Here is a 15,064-nt window from a genome sequence, read left to right on the forward strand (position 1 = left end):
AGCCTGAAGTCAGGACCAAGGCTGCTTCAAGGCCAGGGCTCAAGCCACCCACAGCCATCCCATGTGAACACACATTGTGTCTGCAGCACAGGTCTCAGAAGAGGGAGGCTTGGCCGGAGAATGTTAAGGGTTAGTGTTAACAACTGGCTGTGTCAACAAGAATGGATGTGCATCTCTTATGCCAATTTTGATTCTGAGTGGAACTGTCTCCCCCAGAATTTCCAAGGATCACAGCCCACAGGTAATTAGATGAATGCACCTGCTGGAAGGAATTCTATATCAGTGTCAGAGGAATGCTGAAGCTCGCCTGCCAACAGAGATGCTTTTGGCAGATGATTTTGAGTTGTTCTTTCTGAAAGTAATTAGACAAAAAGTTCCACTGCTTTTTAAGGCTCCTCCTTAAGACTATTATAATCTTTTTTAATTAATAAATTGAATATGAAAGGATTTAACTTTAATAAATTTCTATGTATCTTCTTTTGAAATCTTCATGTAAGGTTGTCCTGCTAACTCTTCCAGACATTTTTGGCTGCTCAGACATCTGTATCAGAGAGCCCTACACACCTTTCAGCAAACGTGGGGGAGCCTGTTGGCTGAGTCAGGAGCCCTCTCCCGAAGACATTGGGAAGCAGGAAATTGTTGGATCTGTGGAAAATAGCTGCACACAGCACCCAACAGTGATTGTGGAGAGGTCTCCAGAATGGCGCTTTCAATTCTTTACTAGCTGTCTTAGTCTGCTCAGACTGCCATAACAAAATATCATAGACTGGGTGACTTAAACAACAAGAATTTATTTTTGGAACAGTTATGAAAGCTAGAACTCCAAGGCAAAAGGTGCCAGCATGGTTGGTGTCTGGTGAGAACTCTCTTTCTGGTTTGTAGAAGGCCATCTTCTCGCTTTGTCCTTACATGGTGGGAAGAGAGAGTGTAAGCAAGCTCTCTAGTATCTCTTCCTTTAAGGGCTCTAATCCCATCATGAAGGCCCCACCCTCATGGCCTCATCTAAACCTAATTATCTTCCAAAGGCCACACCTCCAAATCCCATTCACATTGGGGGTTAGAGCTTCATCATACGGATTTTGGAAGGGACCGAATTCAGTCTATAGCACTAGCCAAGTGGAGAGCAAATATGGCTGAAGATGGACAAAATCAAGCAGGACTCTAAAAGTTTGTTGCTTTTCGTTATTGCTTTTAAACATGAATTAGCCCTAACTTACCAGGAAGAGACAATGAGAGATTCATAGAGAAAGGCACAGGACCCCTGGAGATTTAGCCTCATTTTGGCCAATTTACACAAAATGGAAAGCATGCAAATTAGATCCATTCAATCCATCATTCAGATGGAAAGTGGTAAAAATTTACCCATTATTATGGAGTTGGCAGCATAAGAATATTTGGAAATAAGACTATTGCACTGAGGACACAGTCTTAATTTTTTCCTGAGATTTCTTCTCATTTTACCATAAAATTGAGGGTGCACCCAGGGAAAGCTAAAGCCGATCTAACCACAGTGAAGGTCAGCTCATCTGCTCAGCTGTTTGGGTGGCAGGGACTTAAAGCATCTAGTGCGCCATGACCCAGGATTACACAGCAGAAGTCCCAGGCCACATCCTCAGAAAGGCACAAACTACTGGGATATGAGTCCCAGAGATTAAGTCATATCTGGGCCATGCAGCTGCCTGAGAACCATGCACACTCAGGCAGAGAAGAGTGGCGCCCAGAAGCAAGCAGTCCGGCTAAGTCTTGGTCCAGGTGGCATGAGGAGGCTGACACTGGGCACAGATCCCTCACCTGCAGACTAGACACCGATGCCCTGCAGAATGCCATGCCCAAGACAGTGGGCAGCATCGGGAATGTCACAAACAGGACACAAGGGCATCCCGACAGCCAGGCAGAGGACAGTGAATACAGGATGGCAGTCACCTCAGGGACATCTGCTGGCAAGAGGAGGGTCTCAGCTGACAGAAGAAGCAAAAGGCAGAGACCAAAATAAGCACAGGCTAAGCTGGTGAGTTCACCAGGAGGACACACTGCGAGGTCTCTCAGTCACCGTCTAACCTTCACAAAGACACTGTGGTGGAGAGGAATCTGCTAAAAGAAATGAGAAGCTGTTCTATGCTTGAGAGACACAAAAAACAAAACATGAACAACAACAAAAGTCCACCAAGTCCAACCAGCATGAGCTCCTCGGACACGGTGTCTCCCAGCATCGAGCCCAGCATCAGGCATAAGGAGAACTTAGAAATGTTTGTTGAATGAATGCATGCATGAATGAATGAACGATATGAAGGAGCTTGTCCTTCTGAGAACCACCATGACAGAGAGGAAATAAAATGACCCATCCGCTGGAGCTACTATCCTTCCACAGTGAGCCTGGAACAAAACACATCCTCAAGGCCACTGGGGGCAGGAAAGTAAACCTTGGGAGCAAGAGCTCTCATGGAGTCAGAATGATGCTAGAAGCTTCTCTGGGGACCATGCCCAGCTGTCATAAAAATACCAAAGGAAAATTCCTGAGAACGGGTCATGCGTGAAAATAGTGAACATTCTTAGAGGGCTCACTGTGTGGTAGGCAATTCTAAGAACAGTTAAGTAACATCTCAGTTTTAGCTTGCAAAGTAGGATTAATATTATCCCCATTTTACAGATGAGGAAAATGAAGCATAGGCAAATCAAATAACTGGTCCCAAACTGCAGAGCTACTAAGTGGTAGAGTGAGAAGTCAAACCCAAGTGGCTTGGCTCCAGAGGCAATACCTGAGAGAGCAACAACTAAAGGCATTTATTCATCCTAGAAATACTCATTAACTGCTGGCCCTCTTCATCTTTCTGAAGGCATAACATGAGGCAGGGCCTCTGCTCGTGAAACGTACACACTACGTACTAGTCTGGCTGCAAATAAATACACCAGAGGCCAGTGTGAGGCTCAAAAGGGTCCAGGGACAAAGAGAACAGATTAGCGGTTACCATAGAGGAAAGGAGTTGGGGGGATGGGCATAAGGGGTAAAGGGGCACATTTATATGGTGACCAACAAATAATAATGTAGAACTGAAATTTCACAATGTTATAAACTATTATGACCTCAATAAAAAAAGGCTCCAGGGAACTCAGGATGGAGCCCTCTTCTCTGACAAAGCAAAAGGTCCAGGACAAGGTCCCATGGAGTGTACAAGGCACTAAAGAAAAGAATGGGGGACAGGAACATTCACATCAGTTATGCAAACAGGGACTCAAGGAATGCAGGGGTAGCACCATGACAGAGGACAAGAAGCCACCTTCCAGAGCCCTTGGCCGAGGGCATCAGAGGGAAGCTGATGGATCAGAGTCAGCAGGCAGGGAAGGGCACGAAGAGGCAAAACAAACACAAGCACAAGGTCCCCCACTGTTTGCTGTCTTCTTCTGTCCCACAGCCAGCCAGGAAAAGCAACACTGGATCGCTTCCCACACTCCACTCCAAGCCAAGGAGGTACAAAAGCCAACCTAATTTAGTCATCTTCTCTCCACTCTCTCCCGAAATGACCTTGCTCACCAGGTCCAGGGAGATGTTCTGAGTTTGAATGAGGAGGTTTGCTGGTGCTTCCTGCTTCAAGGCTGCCCAGGGGCTGTGGGGTTTCAGACCAGAGTGTACGGAAAGACGCAGATTCCGGTCAAGGTGCTGACACTTCTAAAGGGGTACCTGCCATCCCTCTCCCACCTGAGTGCTCTGCTGCTGTCTCTCTGCCATGCCCCACACACCACCCCTTCATGTCATCACTCTCTGACTGCTAATGGTGGCCTTTCTCAATGTTGAGCTCAAGGACTCGCTCAGGGAGGAGGGGGCCTTTCCCAACTCTTTGGCCTCTAAACATGCAAAGAGAAGCAGCATGGTGGATTGGTGTTCAAGCTAAACAGACCCCTGGACAGTCCTGGTTCTGCCAAATTCTAGCTGTAAAACCCTAGACAATGCAACCCTTCTAAGCCTTAGTTTGCCCATTGATAAAATGGGAGTCATATGGTATCTACTTCTTGAAGCAGTCTTAAGCACTAAACGAGATTATCCAGAAAATACTTAGCACACAGCCTGGCACATGGTAAGCAATGCATCCAGCTCCTGGCACTTAGGTTGCTGCTGAACACCCACAGCAATGGCCTCCACAAGGCAGTGCTCACTAACATCAGTGGCTAAGGGCAGTCCAGGCAGGGAAGGGAGGGGAAAGCAAGAAAAATGTGACCTCAGTGGCCATAATCACCAGTGTGATATCAACATGTATCACTTAGACAATACCTCAGGGAGTTCTAGAACTCAACCGTGAACTGGGAGGAGGGTGAGGCACTTTGACGCATCTGATGACATCAGTGTCAAAACACACCAGCAGGGGCGGGCCTGGTGGCACAGCCGTTATGTTTGCACGTTCCTCTTCTTGGTGGCTCAGGGTTCGCTGGTTCGGATCCTGGTGTGGGCATGGCACCGCTTGGCAAAATCCATGCTGTGGTAGGCGTCCCACATATAAAGTAGAGGAAGATGGGCATGGACGTTAGCTCAGGCCCAGTCTTCCTCAGCAAAAAGAGGAGGATTGGCAGCAGTTAGCTCAGGGCTAATCTTCCTCAAAAAACAAAAAAAGAAAAAAAGACACCAGCAGGAGGGTCAAGTTTTAGGAGTGGCCAACAAGGAAAATGACAGTAGTGCACAAAAGGAGTAAAAGATGTGGAATTTATATATTTTAAGGGGACTAAGGTGATCCATAAAGGTTTGGATGCCATAGCAAGGCCCAGACTTTAAAGAAAGATAGGGATAATACAAGGAAATAGGAAAGATCCAAGAGATGTGCATAGGAAAACGGTGAGAAAAAAGGGAAGGAGTAAACTAAAGATGACAGGGGCCACCTGCCACAAGGTAACCATTTCCAGACAGGTAAGAGCCACTCACACCTGGGACACACAGTTGACTTCTCTCAGCATTGCTGAGGGCCACCTGCCCCAGACTACAGGGAGAATTCTGGTTCCAGTGAGTCATTCATCTGTGTTGTGTGTTTTTTGCTTTTTGACCTGGGTTAGACCCAGAAGCTGTGTTCCCCATAACAGACAGCACTGTACCACTTTGAAGTTGAGGGGACAGTAAACTGGGTTACAGGCAAGCCACACACACCAAGAGATCCCCATCCCAGGGAATATTTTTTTTGCAATATAACTTTTTTGAAATATAACTTTAGAAAAGTGCCTCAGGTGTAGAAAATTCAAGAAGGACAAGTAAGTCAAAGAAAAACATGACAATGGCATCATTAAAAAAACTGTTTCGAAGGTTGAAAGCTCTGGGGACATCTGGATAAATAGTGACTATAAAGATCATAATTATTTTCCCATTGAAAAAAATCAGTAATTTAAAAATATAAGAAAGGAAAGGGAAAATTTGCCCTATCAGTTTTTTTTTTTTTTTGATGAGGAAGATTGGCCCTTGAGCTAACATCTGTTGCCAAACTTCCTCTTTTTCTTTTTCTCCCCAAAGCCCCAAGACATAGTTGTACACCCAAGTCCTAAGTCCTCCAGTTCTTCTATGTGGGACGCCGCCACAGCATGGTTTGATGAGCAGTGTGTAGGTCGCACGCAGGATCCAAACTGGTGAACCCCAGGCTGCTGGAGTACACAAACCTAATCACTCGGCTACAGGGCTGGCCACAACAGATTTTTAAAGGTACTATAATTAAACCAGGAAAAAGAATAGATGGAACAGTGGAGCAGAACCAACAGATTAGAAGTCAGTCCAAATGAGTATGGTAATTTGGTATATAACAATTTGGTATATAACAAAACTGGCACTTCTAAATTACTCAATTTAGAATTCAACAAATTCTTCAATTCAGTATTAGAAAAATTGAAAACAATTTGGAAAAAAAATAAAGTTAGACCCTACGTCACACCCCAGCCAAAATTAATATCAGATGGATTAAAAAATGTAATGATGAAAATATATATTAGACTTCCGGTAAAAACTGGCAAATCAACCTCACTCATTTCTCGCATCTCCTTCCTACAACACTGCTCAAATAGGAACGAAGGACGGGAGGCAGGGAGACACTGCCCTGTAAGCCAGAGGGACAGAAAGAAGTGGAAGGAAAGGCTCACAGGAGCTGTGGAAGTCAGACGGTGGAAGGCGGAGTGAATGCCCGAGCAGAGTGAAGGGGAGGACAAACTCTGTGCCTGTCATGGGTCTACACTAGGAAGGAGCTGGCCAGTCGGAGTGGGAACCCTGAAAGGCACACACTGGCAGCGTCAGTGCCTCAGGAAGCCTGGGTCAGGGGCAGACAGACAGAGCCCTGCTCCGGTGCCCTGTGTCCTGGGAGCCAGCAAGCTAACTTGGGCAGAAATAACGAGAGGGCACACCAGGCCCACTGCAGGGCTGGGGTGAGGTGCCTGCTGCGACCAAGATCATAGGGGCCAAGCTGAGATCCAGGGGTCCTCAGTCTCCATCCCTGGCCTGATGGCAGAATTCCCGCACCCAAGTTCCTTGGATCCTTGCTCTGCAGCACACTGCCCCAGGATGGCAAGGGACCATCACTTCGTGTTAGAAGCTATTTAATACTATTCAACTTTTAAGCTATACACTACGTTAATTTTAAAAAAAGGGTTTTTTTTTAGTTTAGAAGAAAAATTTAAAACCTAGAGGTAAATATTTATGTAATCTTGAGGATGAGGAAGCATTTTCTAAGCATGACTTCAAAACTTAAATATTTAAAAGAACACGATAAAACATTTGATTAAATATTTTTGAAAATAAGTTAAAAGTAATATAAAAGAAATAAAGAGATAAACAGTTAACTTGGAAAATTCTGTAACATGTAATAAACAAAGAGTAACATTCTCTCTACTAGAGTTCTTGCAAGTCATTTTTTTAAGAGAACACCTCAATAGAAAAATAGACATAAAACACAATTCACAAAAGAAAAAATCAAATGGCCATTAAGTAAATGAAAAAACAAAACCTGTGTGTGCTTATAATCCCAGAAATCCAGGATAAAACAAGAAGTCAAAACCATTTTGGCTATCAAATTTCCAAAGCAGTTAATGCCAATAGCGCCCGTGAGGATGTATTGCAATGAACCTCTCGTTTCCTCATATGTCAAAGCCGGAAGCGGAATGGGAAAAATCTTGAGGAAAGTAACCCAAATCCTTGACCCAATCAGTACACTGCTGAGAATTTATCCTCAGAAAAACACTTATGGACGTACAATATTTTTCGATAGTATAATCAAAAATAACACATGGTACCCGCTTTTGCCGAGTAGAACGCATTCATCAAAAATGAGGAGGCGGGAGCAACTGAGCAACCTGGAGAGACTCCCATAAGAGAGTCAGATAAAAAGCAGGTCACGCAAGAGTCACAGCCCCTTCGCAAATACACGAACACCCGTCCCTCGCGTGCCTACACACAAACACAGACTCTGTGAGGTTTTATCCCCAAACCGTGATCCACAGTTCTCTCTGGGTTCATGGGATTGAGTAAATTTTATTTTCCTCTATTTGCTTATCTTTAAAAGTTTGACCACAAATCTTTACTTTCGTGCTTAATATTTACATGCAAGGAAGCAGTGACCAGATGGCAGCAGATTTCTCCCCGGGGGAGCCCCGTGCACCAGGGAATCGGAGCGCGCGGCATCCCGCAGGGGAGCTCCATCCCGACATTTCTAAGAAGGCTGACTGGGTCTCAACAGGGCAAAGCGGTGTTACAACTGTTCCCGCAACTCCATTCACTCTGCCTGGCTGGCTCCCCCAGCGGTCTGACGACAGCCAGCATCTGGCAGGATGAGATGGCCAGGCGACAAAGCCGGGGACAGAGCTGTGACCATAAGGGGGGCTCCTTGTGGCACACAGACAGCCCTGGTCTAGGGAGTGTCTGCCCCCAGAAACAACAAGAAGTCCTGAGCCACAGAAAAGGATGGGATGACGGAGGCCTTACTTCCAGTCCCTCAAAGGTAAAGGGCGTAATGCTCCCTTCACAAGGCGCCAGCTGGTTACCAGTCCTGGTAAATGCAGGAATCCAAAGAGCTTCCTTGAGAAGAGGGAAACGTGAAGATTCATGCACGCATTGGAAAGCCAGGAAAAAGAATGTTAAACCACCACACCCTTTCAGAAAAACATCTTAGCTTTGTGCAACAGATCAAACTCTCTTTCCCAGTGATTTGCGTCACAATATCTGAACTGCTTGCTGTTATTTCTGATTGTGCTTTCTATTGCTGTTCCCACAGATGATTTTCTCTGCTCTCACCTCCCTCTGTCAATTACCTAATGATCTGGAAACTGCACTCAGATTCATGAGGGGAGATCCTATTTAAGAGGACACTACAGTGAATTATTTGATTTCAATGCAAACAATTACTTCCTTATTCGTCTGTTCAGATTTACTTAAAGGGTTCTTTTAAGAAGCACCTTGATTTTAGTTGGTTTCCTCTCCTGCTTCTTCTCCAAAGAACTCAAGGTACTGTAAGAAGTAGTTCATTGAACCCACTTCCATTCCTCCCCTACCTGCCACCTTCCCCATGGGAGAAGTGTCTGAACTACTATCTCCATTTTGCACTAAAGTGAATAACCACAGAGCAAGCAATGGAAGGCAAAGATTACTGCAGAGAACCACCTTGCAAACCAACACAGGCTTGTTCTTACCACCCTGATGTCCAATTCTTAACATCACAGAGGGCCAAAGGCACAGGTAGATCCCTACCGTACTGTCCTCCAATTAAACTTAAGAAACACCTTTACACGTCTTAAGGCAAAGCACTCTGCCAAGAGCTGTAGAGAAAACCCACACGCACACGCACACATGCCACCAAGCCCCTTGAAAGGGCTTACAACTGAGAAGAAGAAGAAGAGACCTAACTGGAAGTTAGCTTATAGAGAGGGTCTGTCTCCTCACTGGAATGGATGCCTTCTAAAATCCCTTTAATTTTACTTTTCCAGGAGGACTCTGTAATTCTAAATGCGATACCTAGCACGAGCCAATAAGCATTAGAGTACATGTACAGGTAAGTATTATACTAACACAGAGGAAGGAGAAATTCAATCCAACGCTGGGGATCAAGGTACACTTGACAGGCAAGGTCAGATTTAACTTTGCCTTTGAATGATAAGGAGCTTCTAAGCTGCAGAAGCAAAGACACAGAGGTCTGTCATCTGGTGGAACTTGAACACAGCAAAGGTGGCAGTGGTAAATGTCCAAGGAGGCCAAATGAAAGTCACCAGTCAGTCAAAGTTTTAATCTCAGTGAGATGCACCTGGAAGTTTCTGGAAGACCAGAATGGCATTACTCATCTTATTTTTTCAGTGGGTGGACCTGTCGGAGCTGGCTCAAGTCCAGGCCAGAACAACAGCAGTGGCAATAAGGTCAGAATGTTGATGCCAAACAACAGAACTGACACACTGATTAATCACATGTGGGTGGGGAGAGAGTGCCAGAAATGACAACAAGTTTCTTATTCTGAGTGTCTGTGGGGCTGGGGGCTTCAGGTCAGGCAGGAGAACGCACTGTGTATGGGGGAGCAAATTGTCCATTCTGTTTGGGCCATGTTGAGTTTGCAGTGCCTATGGGACAATTTACATCTAATGCCTGATAAGATTTGATGCTACAAGAGATAAAGTATGGAGGGAAAGAAGATTGTTCAAAGATAGAGAGAACATGAAAAGAAAGAGGCCAAGGCACGGACTTTGGGAACATGTACATTTGAGGTGTAGTAAAGGGAAAATGGAAATAGAAAAGTCTTCTGGGTGAATTGCATCTCCCCCAAAGTTCCTATGTTGAAGTTCTAACCTTAGAATGTGACCATATTTAGAGATAGGCTTTAAAGAGGTGATTAGGTTAAAATGAGGTCATTCAGGTGAGCCCTAACCAAGTGGGACTGGTTTCCTTATAAGAAAAGGAAATTTGGACACAGACACACATAAAGGAAAACCTCATGAAGACACAGAGAAGACAGCCATCTACAAGCCAAGGAGAGAGGCCTGGAACGGATCCTTCTCTCACGGCCCTTGAAAGGACCCAGCCTGCTGACACCCTGCTCTTGAACCTCCACCCTCCAGAGCTGTGAGAAAATGAATTTCTATTGTTTAATCCACCCAGTCTGTGGTGTTTTGTTACAGCAGCCCTAGCACACTAATACAAAAAGCTAAGAGGGGAGAAGAAAGACAGGAGAGTTCATTTGGGGGAGTCACCTGAGGAAGAGGATGGTCAACAGTGTCAAATGTCGCCAAGTATGAGAAATGAGTCCACATCCTTAGATTTTAAAATGAGGATCTTGGGGCCGGCCCCATGGCCGAGTGGTTAAAGTTCCACATGCTCCACTTCAGAGGCCTGGGTTTGCGGGTTTGGATCACGAGCACGGACCTGCTCCATTCATCAGCCATGCTGTGGAGACATCCCATGTACAAAAAATAGAGGAAGACTGGTACAGATGTTAGCTCAGGGCTAATCTTCCTCAAGTGAAAAGTTAAAAAAACAAGGAAGGTTGGCAATGGATGTTAGCTTGGGGGGAATCTTCCTCACCAAAAAAGTAATAATAATAAAATAAAATGAGGATGTCGGTGATCTTTAAAAAAGCAAGTTCACAATATACTAAGCATATAAGACAATATAGTAGGGGACCAACGGTAGAGTTGGCCAACAGCAAACAGTTCATGAACAAGACAAGAATAAGGTGAAAAAGTGAGAGCAGCAGGGGCAGAGCCTCCTTTTCAGAAGCTTTTCAATAAAGAGAGAGAGTGAAAGAGGATGGCAGCCGGGAGAGGCAGCAAGGTCAAGCGAAGTTATGGGGAGACAATGTTTATGAGCTAAAGGAAGGAAAATGTGAGACTGAAGCTGAGGAGAAAAGGAAACTGATTAGATTAATGGCACAGCCAAATTTTCCTTGGTAAGGATACTTCTTCCTTTGAAATGGGAAGAAAGGAGAAATTTTGAAGTAGAAAGGATGGAGAATGTTGAAGTCGAGGAAAGAAGTGAGGGAGCTCACACCCTCAGAGTCTCAAAGTAGGAGGCAAGGTCGTCTGCTGAGAATGAATGGGTGGGAGGGGAGTAGGAAATTAAGAAGTGTAGAAGAGATTCAGGAATATAGCATAGTGAATTGGACAAGAAATCAGCCAAGAGTTCAATAGAAGGATTAGTAAAAAGAATTTGGGACCAAGCTGTTGTTGAAGAACATAAATTCTCAATGGAACCAATTTAGCTGACTGAGAACTTCAAAAAGTGAATGGCTGGTTGATTTTATTCAAGGTGAAGGTTGCAAAGTGAATACAGCAATAGGTCAGGAAGGTCAATGAGTATGGGGTTCTAGGGAATTCGGAGTAGAAATCGCAGCCCAGGGTTCTAGACTAGGCTCACTAATGGCCTCTAAAGAGACATTGTCATCGCAGGGCGGAAGTCAGAAAGAGGCAGAGAATAGATATCCTGAAGCAGGGGTCAGCAAACTACAGGCCATGAGCCAAAATTCAGTCCACCCTTGTAAATAAAGTTTTATTGCAACAAAGCCACACTCATTCATTTACGTCTTTTCAGTGGTTGCTTTCTGGCCACAAAAGCAGAGCTGAGTAATCGCAGCAAGGACCATATGACCTGCAAAGTCTGAAATATTCACTAGCTGCCCCTTTAGAGAAAAAGTTTGCCAACTCCTAAAGGAACAGACTGCGGTGAGAAAATCAGGCAGCAACACCAGGCAAGCACAAAGAGAGGGAGAGCCAAGAGTGGGCCAAACTAATGGCCAAGGCAGTGGGCTTGGGCTGGGGAAAATGAACCAACCATCAGGCAGCCTCAGCCCATGATCAAGGGCAAGGCAATGGTGGCACAATTCAGACAAGGACTGGACCCAGGAATTCCAGTCCAGAGAGCCAGACCTGAAGCAAGGGAGAACTCAATGGTTCCATCTGTCCACCAGCTGCAGAACCCCAACTGAAGGCTCATATTGGGGGAATATGATCAATCAATATGAACAATCCAGCAAGAATGAGGGAGAGACTGCCAGGCTCAAAGCACAGCAGAGCCACAGTCCTGGGAGAGTAGGCCAACACGGGTCAATGGGTGGCCACTGGCCACTGAAGGAAGAGGAAGGCCAAGATGAGTCCAGTGCATGGCCAACATGAGAAGGTGATGAAGTCTGTAAGTCAGATGCAATACAGAGACCTGGGGCTTACTGTACACTCAGTTGCCCCAACTGACATTCCATCCCTACCAGTTGGCCGTGGATTCTCTTCTTTGTTTATGACCTAGGGTTTGCCCATATGTGGGCCCATCAGTGGACACATCTACAGAGAGCTAGAAAAGCAAAGACTTGGGGAAATAGGACAGGGCCAGCATCAGCAGGACTAACTCCAGTGGTGCGAGGGAGCAGGCATCCACATGAAGGTAAAAGGGTGCTCCAAGAGGGAATCTGTCAGAGTCGGAGTCTGTGTGAAAACGTTCTGTGGAAGTTCTCTGCAGCTCTTGGCACATCCTGGGCGATCACAGTTACAGAGGCAGAATAGCCAAGTGGCTTAAGAGCATGGCTTCTATAGTCACTAGCTTCATTACTCACTAGCTGTGTGACTTTCAGCAAGGTACGTAACTTCTCTGTGGTTTGGTATCCTCATCAATAATGGAATCTACTTCAAGGGGTTGTTCAAGGGATTACAGGAGTTAACATACATGAGGTACTTGGAAAGGAGTACTTATATAATCATTAGCTATAATTATACTGCCGCAATCTTTATGCTAACGTTGCTGTGCCCCTAATTCTTCTCCTACTCAATTTAAAGACTTGATCTTCTAGGGCAAAGTACCCTGAGAAAGCAAAGTCCATTTCAGTCCCTGAGACTCACACTCACTGTCTTCATCTCAAGCCAGGTTACAAAGCACAAAGACATGGGCAGGAAACCGGCCCTGTCAACACTGACATGCCGAAACAGGTGCCTTGAACTGAAAAAGTAGAAAAAAAGGATCCAACAAAATATAATTTATTAGTCACTGCATGCTGAACACGTCACGGCTGGGTGATAAATGCCAAGAACATCAATTATCAACTATTCTTACAACAGGTTTAACATATTCACCACAACATCAAGAAACCTATGTGTCAAGAATGTTCTTTATTTGTTCTAGAGACAGGAGGAAAATATTTGGGGTGAAAATGGTAGATGTAGTTATTTTGCATGAAGTAGGGCAGCCTGCATCAGCATCCCACCTGGGAACAGGCTGTTGAACATCTGTCAAGGTGTCGGCTCCAACCGCAGAAGTGAAGAACTTCGTCAAGCTTCTGCGTAGTTAACTAAAGCTGGTGGGGTGGCTGGAGGGAGGGATGGAAAGTCACAGGTATAATTAACAGTAACATCTCTCAATTCACAGGTGCCTTTAAGGTGACTAAACCTGCAGTCTTTTTGGATGCCTGTCTTGTGATTCCCCTGCACTGGGAGCAGCATGGGGGGGTTATCTTCTCCCCAGGCCTCATCCTGCCACATCCATCCTCCTGGTCTCCAGTCCATAGCAGCCCTGGCCTGATGATCTGTGACTCTGGACAGATCCCTCTGGGTCTCAGTTGCCTCCTCTCCAAAACTGAGTGGTCTAGACTAGATAATTCCTAAGGTCCCTTCCAGCTCTCCGACCCTCTGATTCTGACTCTGCAAATGCTGACCAGGGACAGGGGAATGCACTGGATCCCAAAGGACAAATAAGTACAAGTGATTTGTAATCATGACACCAACTTTTGGGGTTCCAACACCAGAGCAATCATGTTTAAATGTTCAGAGATGAACTTTTAATGAATGTTTAATTGCTCTATTCTTTATAAGAATATATACAGAGGAGAGGGGTCTAGGCCCCCTATTCTCCAATCCTACTCTGAATGAGCCAAAGATGCCATAATTTCATAAAAAGGCAATGGTTGCAGAAGACCCCCACGTGATGCCAAGTAAGTCAGGATCATAATTCTCCGAACTAGGCCTTGCCCTCCCAGTGTGGCCCACCTGAAGCAGCAGCAGTGCCTGGAGCTGCTTAGAAATGCAGGCTCTAGGCCTGCTCCAGACCCAGGCATCAGGATTTGCATTTGAACAAGATCCCCAGGTGATTTGCAGGCACCCCATTTGAGAAAACCTGTCCTAGAGCCCTGGTTCTCAAAGTGGGCTGTGCAGTAGAATCACTCAGGAGGCTTGGTGCCCGCCCAACCCCAGCAAGATTCCAATGTCACTGGTCTGGGATGTGATGGGGCATTGGGACTTTTTTAAGGCTCCCCAGGAGATTCTAATGTGCAGGAAAGTTTGAAAAACATTGAACTATATTCTCCACTTCAGGTTCTAAAACACAAATACAGAAGGGTCTGTATCACCTTTCCCAAGAGCAGAGCAAGGCCACCCGCCTGCTGGAGTTCTAACTGATGATGGCCTGGTACCTGCCTCTTGCATTTACCTTCATGTCTGAGATAAGTGCTAGGAGCCTCCAAGCTCCTGCAGGAGGTGGCCACTCCCAGAAAAAGCTACCTGTCAGCACTGGCTCACTCTCTCTCTCTTTCTTTCTCTGTCTCTCATGGCAACTGCAGTGTTCCAAAGCAGAGGACAGAACTTCCTTCTTCAGCAACATCTTTCAGGCAGGGATCTCCAAGTACATGGACTTCCTGGGGCCAGAGGTAAAACTGAGGGAGCCAGAAGAGTCCGTGGCAAATGCTCCTTGGCATTCGTCCCTTCTGGTATATAAGGTTCTGAGTCAGCATGCATCATAACTAATAATTTAAGGCTAGCTAAGATCTCTGAGTGACGACCCATTGACAGTACCCGCCTGCACTTATTTTCCCCTCCTTTTTAATTATGTGATGCTTCCCTGTTGCCTACTGCCTGTTGAAGGTTCCACAGATTCTGTACTTCTGGATTTTTGAAAGAAGCATTTTATCTCTTTGGGTGTGAGAAGTAGAGAACTTTGGTATTTATTAGGATGACCTATTAGCCAAGCTGGAAGCTCACAGTATTTGAATCTACTAGGGGTCAGAAGCAGGTGAGCGCCCATGCAACTAACTTGAGGGTTGGGTCTTGCAGTGAAAAGAGAGCCACTAGGCTCAGCTGAGGGCAGATGATCTCTCCTTGACCTGCTACC

At 45.5% G+C, this 15,064-nt stretch overlaps 1 protein-coding gene across 11 annotated transcripts in view; it reads right to left on the bottom strand.

Annotated features, from left to right (window-relative positions):
• Positions 1-15,064, bottom strand: part of CALN1 (calneuron 1) — a 521,792-nt gene that overhangs the window by 373,177 nt on the left and 133,551 nt on the right. The window contains exon 2 of one of the 11 annotated variants that reach the window (XM_070567819.1): positions 13,170-13,271. The exons of the other annotated variants lie outside the window; for them this stretch is intronic. The gene's annotated coding sequence lies outside the window, so the exon portion shown is untranslated. The remainder of the gene's footprint in view (positions 1-13,169; positions 13,272-15,064) is intronic. 11 annotated transcript variants of the gene reach the window in all.

This window comes from Equus przewalskii, chromosome 12 (genome assembly GCF_037783145.1).
Source record: "Equus przewalskii isolate Varuska chromosome 12, EquPr2, whole genome shotgun sequence".
NCBI lineage: Eukaryota > Metazoa > Chordata > Mammalia > Perissodactyla > Equidae > Equus > Equus przewalskii.